We start from the raw sequence: 15,122 nt of genomic DNA on the forward strand, positions 1-15,122 counted from the left end.
ATGCTAGAACATGGGGGTGAGGGTGAAGTACCTCCTGCACCACAGAGACCAAGACAGACTACATTAGAAGGGTAAGAGAAACAGCTACATGTTGACCACATTGCCCCTCTCCCAGGCCAGTGCAGCACCATGCAGAGAGCTCCCCTGAGCCTCCAGTGTCTCCAATGGGAAAAGAGAACCTAGGGGAGACAATCAGCAACCCCCCACCCCAGCATTGTGGCTCACTTTGGGAGAGCCCATACTCTGATCTTGCACCCCTGGGACTGCAGGAGAAATCTGCGGGGCTCAACCTCTGGGAACCTGTGATGGAGAAAGGGGAAGGGACTGCAACAACAACAACCAGCACATGGATTTTGGGAGACTGAATTCACACCTGCAGTGCCCAAGCAGTAATCCCCACCAGCAGATTTGCTCATCTGCAGAATCGAGTTGGGGTGCACTCTGACAGGGAAACAGCTGGGTACAGATTTGCCTGATTTGGATCCTCAAATGAGGAGTTTTGAGCTCAGTCTGCCCTTGCCCAGGCAAGGAGCTGAGTCACAGCCCCATCCACTGTGGAGAGTGTCTTTGGCCCCATTTGACCAGAGGAGCTGGTGACAACTCCTGGAAACAATGTGGGCCAGCGGTGTTCAAGCAGAGAGGAGCCCGGCAGAACTGACTGTCAGGGAACAAAGCCAGGACCAGGCATGGAGCACTCCCATGCTCTATACACCATGGACAGGGCCATTCATTCACAGCCACAGCTGAGGGGAGGGAGCACTTGGTCCCTCTCAGCCCGAGAGCCTGTTTGGGAAATTGAGAGTAGCCTGGAACATTCCCCCCTCCGCCCAACTTTTCTGCCCAGGAGTTGAGAACAGCCCCACTCACTGTGGAGGGTGTCTTCTGTGGAGGGTCCTATCTGACCAGAAAGGCTGGCAACAACTTATAGAAGCAGTGTGGCCTAGCAGCACTTGAGCTGAGAGGTGGGCAGGCAGAGTCAATGCTTGCAGAACGAAGCCAGAGGCTCTGTTTGGTCAGGGAACTTGGGAGGCGCATCAACTTGAGTCAAGACAACAAAGAACTTTGCCAGATTGAGAGCTGCCTCTTCTCCTGCGCCTGGGAAGGAATATAGTTCATTGCCCCTCTCATTGTTGAATACAGCCTTCAGCCCGTTTGACTAGGGAACCTACCCAGAGCACAGAGGAAGCTGCACAGCCCATTCAACAGCACCATGGAGAGTGGCACTTGAACAGAGAGCACATATGGTGGCTTTCCCTATCTGCAGAGCAAAACCAGTGGCCTCATCTGACCATGGAATTCAGTGTACACTCTGGCCTGATTTGGGCCCCCCAAACAATGAGCTGTACAGGTCCTGGGTCCCATTCTGCTGCCCTGGCAGGGCAAGGAAGCTAATTCATAGCCATCCTATTACTGAATATAGTGCCCAGTTGTTGACCAGAGAATCCAGGTAACTGCAAAGCCAATCCTACAAGCTCACTTGGGTAGGGAACTGAGCTAGCAGTCCTATCCAGCTGTTCTCATCCAGTGGCACACATGTCCCATCTCCATACCTAGAGCTTGAACAGTTGCTTCACCCCAAAATAGACCATAATAGCAGGCCCCACCTGCCCAAAGACATTACCAGCAGACACATCCATAAACTCAAATTGAGCTGACTGGTAAAAAACCACTATCTCTGCCGGAGCAAATCTGTAAAGTCTAGAAGAGGAGCCCCATTACTCAAACATACAGATGCTAACATAAGGAATCAAGAATCACAAAAAATCAGGTAAATTGACACCACCAAAAGAAACTAATAAAACTCCATTAACTGACCCTAGAGAAATGGAGATCTATGAACAATCGGACAAAGAATTCAGAATAATCCCCTTAAGGAAGTTTAGCAAAGAACAAGAAACATAGAGAACTAAACAAAATTAGGAAAACAATGCATGAACAAAATGAGAAATTTGACAAGGAAATAGCAAACATAAAACAAACAAAACCAACCAGAAATCCTAGAGTTGAAAAATACAGCAAACAAACGAAGAATTTGAGACCAATAAAATCAGAATTGAGAGTCCACAAATAAACCTAAATATGGTCAACTAATATTTGACAAGGGAGCCAAGAATACTCAGTGGTGAAAATACTGTCTTTTCAATAAATGGTCTGGATATCCACCTGTAAAAGAATGAGACCGGACCCATATCTTTTGTGAATGGATCATTCACAAAAATTAACTAAAAATGGATTAGACTTAAATGCAAGCCCTGAAAACCATGAAACTCCAAGAAGAAAACACAGGTATAAAGCTCTTTGGCATGGGCCTTGGTAATGATTTTTTTTGGATATGATACTAAAAGCACAAGCAAAATAAATAAATAAACAAGTAGAAAGATATCAAACTAAAAATCTTCTCACAACAAAAGATACTATTACCAAAGTGAAAATGGGGAAAAATAATTGCAAACCATATATCTGATAAGGGGTTAATATACAAAACATATAGAGAACTCATACAACTCAATAGCCAAACAAACACAAATGACCCAATTAAAAAATGGGTAAAGGACCCAAATAGACATTTCTCTAAGGAGGATATACCAAAGGCCAACAGGTTCATGAAAAGATGCTCAACATCAGGAGTCATTATAGAAATGCAAATTAAAACCACAATGAGATATCACCTCACACCTGTTAGAATGGCCATTATTAAAAAGACAAGAGATAATAAAAGCTAATGTGGATGCAGGGAAAAGGGAATTACTGTGGACTGCTGGTCGGATTATACATTGGTGCAGCCACTATGGAAAACAGTATGGAGGATCGCCACAAAATTAAACATAGAACTACCATATGATCCAGCAATTTACTTCTAGGAATACATTCAAAGGTAACGAAAACACTAACTAGAAAAGATATCTGCACTCCTTGTTCATTGCAACATTATTTACGATAGAAAAGACAGGAAACAGCCTGAGTGTCTAATAGAGTGTTTAATAAACAACCTCAGTGTCTAACTGAGTGGACAAATAGATAAAGAAGTTGTGGTATATATATGCAAAATAATATTATTCAGCCATTAAAAAAAAAAGAGGAAATCCTACCATTTGTGACCATATGGATGGACCTTGAAGGCAGTGTACTAAATAAGACAGAGAAAGACAAATGCTGTATGATCTCACTTATATGTGGAATCTAAACAACAAACCAAACTCAGAAAAAGAGATCAGTCTTGTGGTTATTGGAGGCTGAGTGTGGGGGGAGGGGAAACTGGAGGAAGGTGGTCAAAAGGTACAAACTTCCAGTATAAAATAAGTAAGTATGAGGTACATAATATAAAGAAAGCATGATGGCTACATCTAACACTGCTGTGTGATATATAAGAAAGTTAAGAGGGTAAATCCTATGAGTTCTCATCACAGGGAGAAAATCTTTACCTTTGTTCTTTTTTTCTTTCTTTACTTTTTATTATATCCATATAAGAAAATGGATGTTAGCTGAATCTATTGTGGTAATCACTTCACAATACATGTAAATCAAACCATCAGGCTGTATACTTTAAACTTACACTGTGATGCATGTCAGTTATTTCTCAATAAAACTGGGGCTTGCTTCTTCCAATATGCTCTACAAATAGCTTCCTCTAGTCACTCAGCAATCAGCCCAGGAATGTTCCAGCCCTGTTGTCCACTCTGAGTGGCTCTGTGGGATCATTCTTCTGCCCCCTTCATGTCCTATCTAAGCTGTGATGAAGCGATGAAGGCTCTTATCTCCTTCCAGCATGAAAAACATTTCTGTGATTGAGTTTCCAAGCTGAAATCGATTCCCCTTAGAGCAGAAACATGAATGTCATTTATGCCTTCTGGTTAATTTTATTAAGGGTCCACCTAGACAGCTCAGCTCATTTACACCCACTGTAACATGACTTGCATTTTAAGGGTTAGTGTGTCCTAGAAAATATCCTTTGAGATGATTATTGAGAAATAATTCCCAGGTGAGGTAGGTCGGGCAGAACTGCATAGTATACCTCTCTCGGAAATTCCTACTGCATGTTAGAGATTTATGGGCTGTGGAAAGTCCTACAGTAAAGACATTTGGCTTACCCTAAAATTTTCCCAACTCAACCTGAGCTGGCAATTTGATTTATTTATTTTTTTTCAAAATATCTTTTAGCCTTTGGGGACTTATCTCCAATGCGACACATTGGGAATGCTGGTGTAAGGTTTTAAGGTAAAAAGTGCTCTGATAAAGACTCTCATCTAAACATCACAACATTCCTGAAATATAGTCAGAGACAAGAATTTAATTTTTCAGAAAAGGAGGCTAATTCTTCAAGTAGTTGAGTAAAAAACAGAGATAGCTTTCATGTTACTGGCATCTGGATAACTACTCTGCAGGCTGAAAGAAATGCTGATGTGGCATTGTATTTGTAGAAATATGAATTTGGTTTGCTCAAAAAGGGAAATGCAATCTGTGTGTTATGCATGTGTGTGCACATGTGTATGGGTGTACATGTGCTTATTTCTAGGTGCATGGGCTTGAGTTGGTCCCAACTAAGATTCTGAAAAGATGGGGACAGTTGAACTCAACACATGGTCTGTTGGCATAGCTGGATTCAACCCCCCAGACCTGTGCTTCCAGAGCTTCCATCATCACAGAAATTGTGTTTTGTGGCCTGACAAATAGGAGGTCTACTGGTTTGAGCACAAGCCCAGAAACATAGACCCTCTTGGTACGAATCCAGTACTCATAATACTCCAGAAACTGTAAGGATAGAAGCCCTCTCAATAATTTGGACTCCGATCAGAGAAAACAAGCCACTGGCTTCTTCCCATTTCATTTTCCTTTGATGCATGAGAACTATGGTGCCACGTTGAATCCTGCATCCCTTACATTGGCAGTCCCAGTTGTTGGATGCAATCTTACCAGACACCCATGGCAGAGTTTCTCTTTGTAAAAAGTAACCACCAAAGGGCCATGTGGTTTTAAAGGTTTTTCCATGTCAGTCAGCAAAGTGCCTGACTTCCTGTTGTAACTTATTAATAGCCCAAAATCTTGTTACATTGGACATTTCCTCCATAGAGTCTTCCTGGAGCTTCTGTTGATAAAACTTCAACAATCCAATTGTCTTTTATGACTTTAAGAGATCATTTTATCACAGCTTCATTGCTTTCATAGCCAAAAGCTGTTCAGAATGGAGCTATTTTACCCAAACTGAAGTCTGATGAATATGCTTACATACCTATTACATAGGAATTTTAGCAGGGAGAATCATGTTTTCATTACTTCTAGACTTATTTGAATGATTCATAGAAATTGAAGCCTGAAGATTTCTGTGGTACTTATTTTTCTTCTGTAGGTGATATGTATGTTTATAGATCTGGAGGATTTGGTTTAGAATCCAACTGAACCTCATAAAACATCAGGTTAAATCCTGACTTAGCTTGACATTGTGTCCAGTTACTTAATGTGGAGAAATGGAGTGTATTGTTAAGTAGCCTATGGTATCCTTACATCAAAGCAATTAAGAAAAGAAAAAAATCTGATAGATATGTTACAAAGAAGAGAGATCATGTTTTGATTGGGATGCTAACAAAGCCTGTATTTTTTCTTTAATTTTATTATGTTATGTTAGTCACCATACAATACATCGTTAGTTTTTGATGTGGTGATCCACGTTCCACTGTTTTCGTATAACACCCAGTGCTCCATGCAGTACGTGCCCTCCTTAATACCCATCACCAGGCTAACCCATCCCCCCACCCCCTCCCCTCTAAAACCCTGCTTGTTTCTCAGAGTCCATAGTCTCTCATGGTTCATCTCTCCCTCCGATTTCCACCCCCCCTTCATTTTTCCCTTCCTTCTCCTAATGTCCTCCATGCTATTCCTTATGTTCCACAAATAAGTGAAACCATATGATAATTGACTTTCTCTGCTTGACTTATTCCACTTAGCATAATCTCCTCCAGTCCCATCCATGTTGATGTAATAGTTGGGTATTCATCCTTTCTGATGGCTGAGTAATATTCCATTGTATATATGGACCACATCTTCTTTATCCATTCATCTGTTGAAGGGCATCTCGGCTCTTTCCACAGTTTGGCTATTGCGGACAGTGCTGCTATGAACATTGGGGTGCATATGGCCCTTCTTTTCACTACATCTGTGTCTTTGGGGTAAATACCCAGGAGTGCAATTGCTGGGTCATAGGATAGCTCTATTTTTTAATTTTTGAGGAACCTCCACACTGTTCTCCAAAGTGGCCGTACCAACTTGCATTCCCACCACCAGTGTAAGAGGGTTCCCCTTTCTCCACAACCTCTCCAACATTTGTTGTTTCTTTCCCTGTCCATTTTTGCCATTCTAACTGGTGTAAGGTGGTATCTCAATGTGGTTTTGATTTGAATTTCCCTGATGGCTAATGATGATGAACATTTTCATGTGTCTGTTAGCCATTTGTATGTCTTCTTCAGAGAAGTGTCTTTTCATATCTTCTGCCCATTTTTTGACTTGATTATTTGTTTTTTGGGTGTTGAGTTTGAGAAGTTCTTTATAGATCTTGGATACTAGCCCTTTATCTGTAGTGTCATTTGCAAATATCTTCTCCCATTCTGTGGGTTCCTCTTTGTTTTGTTGACTGTTTCCTTTGCTGTACAGAAGCTTTTTATCTTGATGAAATCCCAAAAGTTCATTTTTGCTTTTGTTTCACTAGCTTTTGGAGATATATCTTGAAAGAAGTTGCTGTGGCCGATGTCAAAGAGGTTACTGCCTATGTTCTCCTCTAGGATTTTGATGGATTCCTGTCTCACATTGAGGTCTTTCATCCATTTTGAGTTTATCTTTGTGTATGGTGTTAGAGAATAGTCGAGTTTCATTCTTCTGCATGTGGCTGTCCAATTTTCCCAGCACCATTTATTGAAGAGACTGTCTTTTTTCCATTGCATGTGTTTTCCTGCTTTGTTGAAGATTATTTGACCGTAGAGTTGAGGGTCCATATCTGGGTTCTCTATTCTGTTCCATTGGTCTATATGTCTGTTTTTGTGCCAGTACCATGCTGTCTTGGTGATCACAGCTTTGTAATATAGCTTGAAATCGGGCAACGTGATGCCCCCAGCTTTGTTTTTCTTTTTCAACATTTTGTTGGCAATTCGGGGTCTTTTCTGATTCCATACAAATTTTAGGATTGTCTGTTCCAGCACTTTGAAAAATGTCATTGGAATTTTGATCAGGATGGCATTGAAGGTATAGAGGTAAAGGATCTATACTCTAGGAACTACAGAACACTCATGAAAGAAATTGAAGAAGACACAAAAAGATGGAAAAATATTCCATGCTCATGGATTGGAAGAATAAACATTGTTAAAATGTCTATGCTACCCAGAGCAAAACCTGTATGTTAATGCTAAAAATGGATCTGAGGCTCCTAGACAAACAATTAGCTCTGGAGCCTGGCTGCTGGTCGCCATCTTCCATTCCACTCATTGCTATTCTTGCTTAATAAATCCGTCCCTTCTTTTCCAGAGGAGCATAGAGAAAGGGAGGGAAAAATAAAACAAGACATAATCAGAGAGGGAGACAAACCAAAAGAGACTCTTAACTTTAGGAAACAAACGAAAGGTTGCTGGAGGGGAGGTGGTTTGGGGGGATGGGGTAAAAGGATGATGGGCATTAAGGAGGGCACATGATGTAATGAGCACTAGGTGTTATATAAAACTGATGAATCACTGAACTCTATCTCTGAAATTAATAATACACTACATTAATTAATTGAATTGAAATAAGAAAAAAACTGACCTCTAGGTTCATATAATTAGGTTTAAGATTTGCTATACATTTGGTGTTGTGTGGAAAGAGAGTTTTATTGAGAAAACTGACTTGTCTAAAGTCAGTTACTCAGTAGAAGAGCTAAAATGAAATCAGTTCTCAGTGTTTTTCCAACTCTATCATCCCTCGTTCCTGTGCTGATGAAACTGAGGACAATGAGGGATAAGAATGTGGCAAGGAAAGATGTGCAGGATTGCTGCACAGCTTGGAGAACATGTTGAGGAAGGAGAATTGCAGGAACTGTGCATGACCTCTACATCGCAAACACAAACACATTAGGATATTGTAAGACATTAAGTTGCTTATGTTAAGTAGACATTCAAATGAAATATAATGGCCCATATTTCCTTAACCACAAAGCTGTAATTGAAAGAGCTCTGAAAATGGAAAAACTGTGCTGGTCTGCAGAAAAATCATTTGATAACATCTGACTTGAGCTCATATTAAAAAGGCTAATTATAGTCATAATTTTCCCCATTGTATGAATATTCATATTTTTGCTGTAATAATATTAATGTGTTTGGCTTTGGGGCGCTGGCTCAAATCTGCTAAGGGTGTTCCACAAGCACCCTATTGCCTTTCTAAAATTTGAAAAATTCTAATTTTGAAATACATCTGATCTCAAGGGTTTTGAATAAAGGATAATTGGCTGAACTTTTAAGAACTGTTTTCACAAAAAAATACATGTTCATTATGACCAGTCAAGCAATATAGAAAAACAGTGGGAAGAAGATTAAAAATTCCAAATTCCACCACCCAGAAATGATCACTACCTACATCTGGTAAACGTTATCTGTGTTATTTCTGTATGCATTTACATATACAACAGGGTAATTAGGTGCAATTTTCTAAAATAAGATCATACTATATAGTATGAGAAAATATTTCTTCATCAGAAGAGCTACTAGTTTCTAAAATATTTCTCCAAGTGTAAAAAAAGACAATGGAAACAACATATTAAAGTCATGATAAAAGTATGTATTTAGTTACATTTCATTTTTAGGCCAAATCACTTGAACTCCCATTATAAATACGAGAAAATTAATCCTTTTATACTTTTTTTAACTTCCTTTCTCTCAACCTCCCAATTTTTACATTCATTCTCTTCCCTCATAATTCCCTCAGTTCTATAAAATTTGATAAATGAATTCTATATTGACTGCAAGGCATTTTCTTATAGCCTCTTCATTTTGGATTTTTTCTTTTAAATTTTGATTTGTTCTTAGTTGAATAAATATTGTCAATTATTTTTTCCCCAATGAGGTTTATGGTGTTTGGTTTCTCTCACGTTTGAGAATGTCTGTTGATGCTTTTATATTTGACTCAAACGACAACTCAGCTGGGTATAAAATTATTGGGTCTGCACTGTGAATTGTGCAAGACTGTTGAATCTCAGATCTGTACCTCTGAAACAAATAATGCAATATATGTTAAGAAAAAAAAAAAAGAAGAAGAAGAAGATAGCAGGAGGGGAAGAATGAAGGGGGGGAATCAGAGGGGTAGACGAACCATGAGAGATGATGGACTCTGAAAAACAAACTGAGGGTTCTAGAGGGGAGGGGTGTGGGAGGATGGGTTAGCTTGGTGATGGGTATTGAGGAGGGCACGTTCTGCATGGAGCACTGGGTGTTATGCACAAACAATGAATCATGGAACACTACATCTAAAACTAATGATGTAATGTATGGGGATTAACATAACAATAAAAAACAAACAAACAAACAAACAAAAAATTATTGGGTCTCACTTCAAAGATTAATAACAAAGTTTTGTACACATCTTTTGGCATTAAATATAATTATGGAGTTTTAAGGCAATGCAATTTTTTAAAATTTTAAATAATTTGAGTTCCACAAGGATTTCCATGTGATCCTTTTCTTAATCTTGAAATTCACTAACTTTTCACAGGTTCAAGACTTTCTTCATATTAAGAATGCCTTGCAATAATATATGGAATCAATGCATCATTTGTTCTGTTACTATTTTTAGATGTCAATTAAACAATGATTGAACTGCTTTGTTTTTAATATCTATAACCTTATTTCTAATCACTTTCCTTAGTTTTGATATTATTTTATGCGATTTGTTTTACAAAACATGTTTTCAGTCATTTTTATTCTATTAGTTGTTTCCTACAGCAGTTTTTATTTTTCTCATCTATTTCTTTCCTGAGTTCTGCCAGCTCATTTTTCATCTTCTATTGTTTTATCATCCCTTCCTTGAGTTCTTACAACTTCTCCTTGAGCTGTCTTTTAAGAAAAAAGCATAGTGTCTTAAGTTCCTTTTAAACAAATAATTTGTTCCAAATTCATCTGTTCTTTACCTTGACAATCCCCAGGCTATTCCCAGGGTAGCCAGCTATCTGTGCTGCACAACTTCTCACCTTCAGATTTTATCAGACTAGTCTAGCAGGTGTACTTGTGCTCCACCACCTGGGGACACAAGACAAGTTGTCTCGATGATCACCTTGAAGGACTGCTTTTCTGATTTAAGATGAGAGAAGCAGGCCCCTCTCCTCCACCATGGCAGAGTGAGGATAAGGAAATAAAGGTGCAGATTTAGGACAGAAAATGCCATAGATGTTAATCAACTTCTTCCAGAGGCATTCTTCCTTTAATTTCAGACCACATACACTTCTGAGGTGGTTGTGCAGTGATTAGAGGCAAATTCAACTTTCAGCCATATCCTTTGCAAATTCTGTATTATTTAGTACCTTGCTTTGGGAATATCAGGGGACTGAGCAGTTTTGAGATCTCTTAAAACTGAGTTGCAAAGTTTCCTATTTTGATACTATGTTACACTTACTTTTAGAAAAATCTCTCTCATGGCTAGGGTCTGAAAAGTTTGTGTCAACACTTAGCATCCTTTCTAATTTTGGTGCAAATTTCATTTTATTTGGCCAATATTCATTACAGCTTGTGGTTTGTGTTGTGACGAATTTTTGTTTCAAAGAAATGATAGTTTGACTATTTTTTTTCCTTTTTCTTTTTGATGGATTTTAAGGCAAAGGAGAGTAGAAAATGCTCCATCATTTTTAACCAGATGTCTATAAGTATATTTCATGGTGGTCTTATTGCCATATATCCCTTGAGGTGTCTCAGTGGAAGAAAACACTGTGTTGCATTAAAATATGATCAATGATACTGCTTTTTAAATGAAATTCTTCTTGTTTTAAGCCATAACACCATGGGTAGCTTACTTAAATATTCATCCTCAGGACCCTATGTGTCCCATACTCTATATGGCAAAGGGAGAAAGGGATCCATACACTAAATAAAAGCAGAATGATTTGGTGCATAACTTTGTACGCCAAGTTATTTTATAATAATTATTTAAACACCTACTTAAATAATCCATTAAAGTCTGCTCTTTGTTAAATCTATGATTCTCATTTCTATCTGGGGCCCATGCAACAGTATATTTTACTTTCTACTTACTCTCGGTTAGGATTTAGTAAATAGTTTAAATATTGTATGGTTGGATTAGGTTATAAGGATGTTTTAATAAAATCTTCCAAAACTGAACTACAGATATTGTCCTTTTCAGTTGCTCCAACCTAAAATTTGGGTGTATTCTTTACTTTTCTTCCTTTGATAACATTTCAGTGATCCATTAGTGATTTCTATTAGCTTTATCTTCATGAGCATATTTGTTTCCTAGGGCTTCCTACCGCCAATTGGGTGGTGTAAAACAACCAAAATCTATTATCTTACAATTCTGGAGGCTAAAAGTCTGAAATCAAAATGTGATGTAAGAGTGGTTGAAAACCATTGCTATGCATATGCTCGATGACATTTATATATGTGACATAGTCATTCATTCATTTTGGACATAACCATCAGCACTCTTTTAGACCTAACAAGAAACAGTGAACGAATAAGACAGTAATTCCTCCCCTAAAGAAGTTTACATTCCAGTAGTGTGGATAGGTAATGAATAAGATAAATAAGTACTATATATACTTAAAGATATAAAGACGTAAGTAAGTTATGTGTGTGTATATATATATATATGTATATGTATATATATATATATATATATATATATATATATATATATATATATAGTACATAGTAAGTGCTGATGGATATGTCCTAAATGAATGAATGGCTATGTCACATATATAAATGTCATCAAGCATATGCATAGCAACAGAAGAGCGGTTGAAAACCACTCCTACATCACATTTTATGAAGGGGAAAATAGATACTAATTTATTTTAAAGACCCCTTTGAAATTACCAATCAGCTGCCATGCTTAACCATGGTTACCCTCTCACCCTCTCTCAAGAAAAAGCTTCCCTATCAGTCTCTGTGGGGGACATGGATGTGGATCAAGTCACTTTTTGCCCATCATAGTAAAGGGCCTTTTATTTTAAAAAAAGGAAAATGAATTTTATAGAGGAATTCTTCTTTCCCCCATAATTGCCAATTACATTTTAAGAAAGGATTGTCATCCATAGGGCAGCTTGGAGCTGTCCTTCCAAAATAAGTACAGTCACTTTCAGAATACAGTTCATCATTTTCAGGTATCGAGAGAACCTGTGATAGATGTAGACACAGTTCAACATTCCTTGATAAGTAAGGGGAAAGAAGTTGCTAGTGGTCACCTGTCATTTACTTCTGAATATCTCAAGGGCAGGGTGAAGGAGGAGAAAACAAGATCAATTAGATAAGCAATGTATGAATTAGCCATTTAATCAAGTACCTAAGCTATGAAGCACACAGTTCTTCAAAGAGACACCATTATCCTTAATGGAGTTCTTTAGAGCATCTTCAATTTTTCTAATGACGACAGAAAGCCCATCTTTAGTAAAGTGCTTCTCTTTGCTTGTTTGACCACAGATTATCTATTCCATTCAATCCCCTAGGGAGCTGATGCTCTCCCCCTTTGTTCCTCACCGAATTATATCAAGAAGGAATCTGTCCAAATTACTTAATCACATTATTCTTGCTCTGGCCAATATAAGTGCTTAAATATCCACACTTAATACTTCTCTTTCTAATGATATTCACTTATCTAAAATTACCCCTTAATTGATAAGATATATGAGCAAAAATACCATTAGGCAAAATGTTAACTGAACTCAAACCATTTAGAATGTTTTCATGCTGACCTCTGAATTTACTTAATCTCCAGTGAGCACTAAAAAGATAGGATTTAATCTTTACTCCGACTAGTCTGAAACAGCAAAAGGAAAAAGGTTGAGTAAGAGGTGGCAAACAAGGAAAGAAAAATAGTTTTGCTTTTTAATGTCCTCACTGCACAAACTCCCATGAGTTTTATTTGGTCCTGTATTTCTCAGTTTTGAGGAAGAGAAACATCCCAATACATTTGGAAATAGTGGTACTGTGCATTTCATACAAGTTGGCTAATATGGTGTTGAAGATACTGACTAATAAGAATCATTCTTTTTTTAAAATTTTTATTTATTTATTTTTATTTTAACTTAATGAATTAGCATATAATGTATTACTAGTTTCAGAGGTAGAGTTTAGTGATTCATCAATTGCATAGAACACCCAGTGCTCATTACATCAAGTGCCTTCCTTAATGCCCATCATCCAGTTACCCCATCCCCCCACCCCTCTCCCCTCCAGCAACCTTCACTTTGTTTCCTATAGTTAAGAGTCTCTTATGGTTTGTCTCCCTCTCTGATTTCATCTTATTTTATTTTTCCCTCCCTTCCCCTATGATCCTCTGTTTTGTTTCTTAAATTCCACATACGAGTGAAATCATGATAATTGTCTTTCTCTAGACACTTCTCCAAAGAAGACATACACATGGCCAACAGACACATGAGAAAATGCTCCACATCACTCGGCATCAGGGAAATACAAATCAAAACCACAATGAGATACCACCTCACACCAGTCAGAATGGCTAAAATTAACAAGTCAGGAAATGACAGATGTTGGCAAGGATGTGGAGAAAGGGGAACCCTCTTACACTGCTGGTGGGAATGCAAGCTGGTGCAGCCACTCTGGAAAACAGTATGGGGGTTCCGGAAGAAGTTAAAAATAGAGCTACCCTATGATCCAGCAATTGCACTACTAGGTATTTACCCAAAAGATACAAATATAGTGATCCAAAGGGGTACCTGCACCCCAATGTTTATAGCAGCAATGTCTATAGCAGCCAATCTTTGGAAAGAGCCCAGATGTCCACCAACAGATGAATGGATAAAGATGGAATATTACACACACACAATGGAATATTACTCAGCCATCAAAAAAATGAAATCTTACCACTTGCAATGATGTAGAAAGAAGTAGAGGGTTGAATGCTAAACAAAATAAGTTAATGAGAGAATCACCATTTATTTAATGCCAAGTTTATGAGGTATAAGTTGTATATGGTAAACATTACTCTTTATTGTGCACAATTTTATGAATTTTGGCATATGTGAATGTCATGTAACCATCACCACAGTAAAGATATAGAGCATTTCCATCACTCTCCAAGTGTTTCACCTTTCCAGGTGTCATAAAATTGGAATTATACATTAGGTAGCCATTCAAGTCTGGTGTTTTTCACTTATCATAATACATTTAAAATTCATCCATGTTGTTGCATGTATCATCAGTTCATCCCTTTTATTGTTGAGGAGTATTTTATTCTATGTATTTACCAAAGCTAGGTTGCTCTGACCATCATATGTATATCCATTTACTAGTTATGGACATTTGGTTTGGAGATCATGAATAAAGCCAATATAAACAAATGTGTATAGATTTTTCTGCATAATATGTTTTCATTTTTTTTACCTAGGACTGGAATTGCTGGGTTCTATGATAAGTTCACAAGTAACTTCATAAGAAATTGTCTGTCTTCCAGAGTGACTGTAGCATTTTGCATTCCCATCAGCAGTGTACAAGAGTTCCAGATGCTCTGCATCCTCACTAGCACTTGGTATTGTAATTTAAATATTTTTAGCCATTTAATAGGTGTGTAGTGGTATCATACTATGGTTCTGTTTGCATTTTCCTGTTGGCTAATAATGTTGAGCATCTTTTCATGTGATTATGCGCAATCTGTCTTATTTTATGAAGTGATTGTTTGTACCTTCTGCCCATTTTTATTGGGTTGCTTTTTTCTTATTATTGAATGGTGAGTGTTCCTTATGTGTTCCAGGTACCAGTTATATAATCCAGATACTTTTTTTTACAAAGGCAGATGGACTTTCCACCCAAAATTTGGTTCAAGATGTCAAGACTGATGATGCCACCCATGCACCAAGGGGGTAGGAAGAGATTTATTATTCACATACTGAGGCTTTCTAGGGACAGAAGGACAGTCTTCCTAGCAGGCCC

This window comes from Phoca vitulina, unplaced genomic scaffold (assembly GCF_004348235.1).
Source record: "Phoca vitulina isolate PV1807 unplaced genomic scaffold, GSC_HSeal_1.0 scaffold5, whole genome shotgun sequence".
Classification (NCBI taxonomy): Eukaryota; Metazoa; Chordata; class Mammalia; order Carnivora; family Phocidae; genus Phoca; species Phoca vitulina.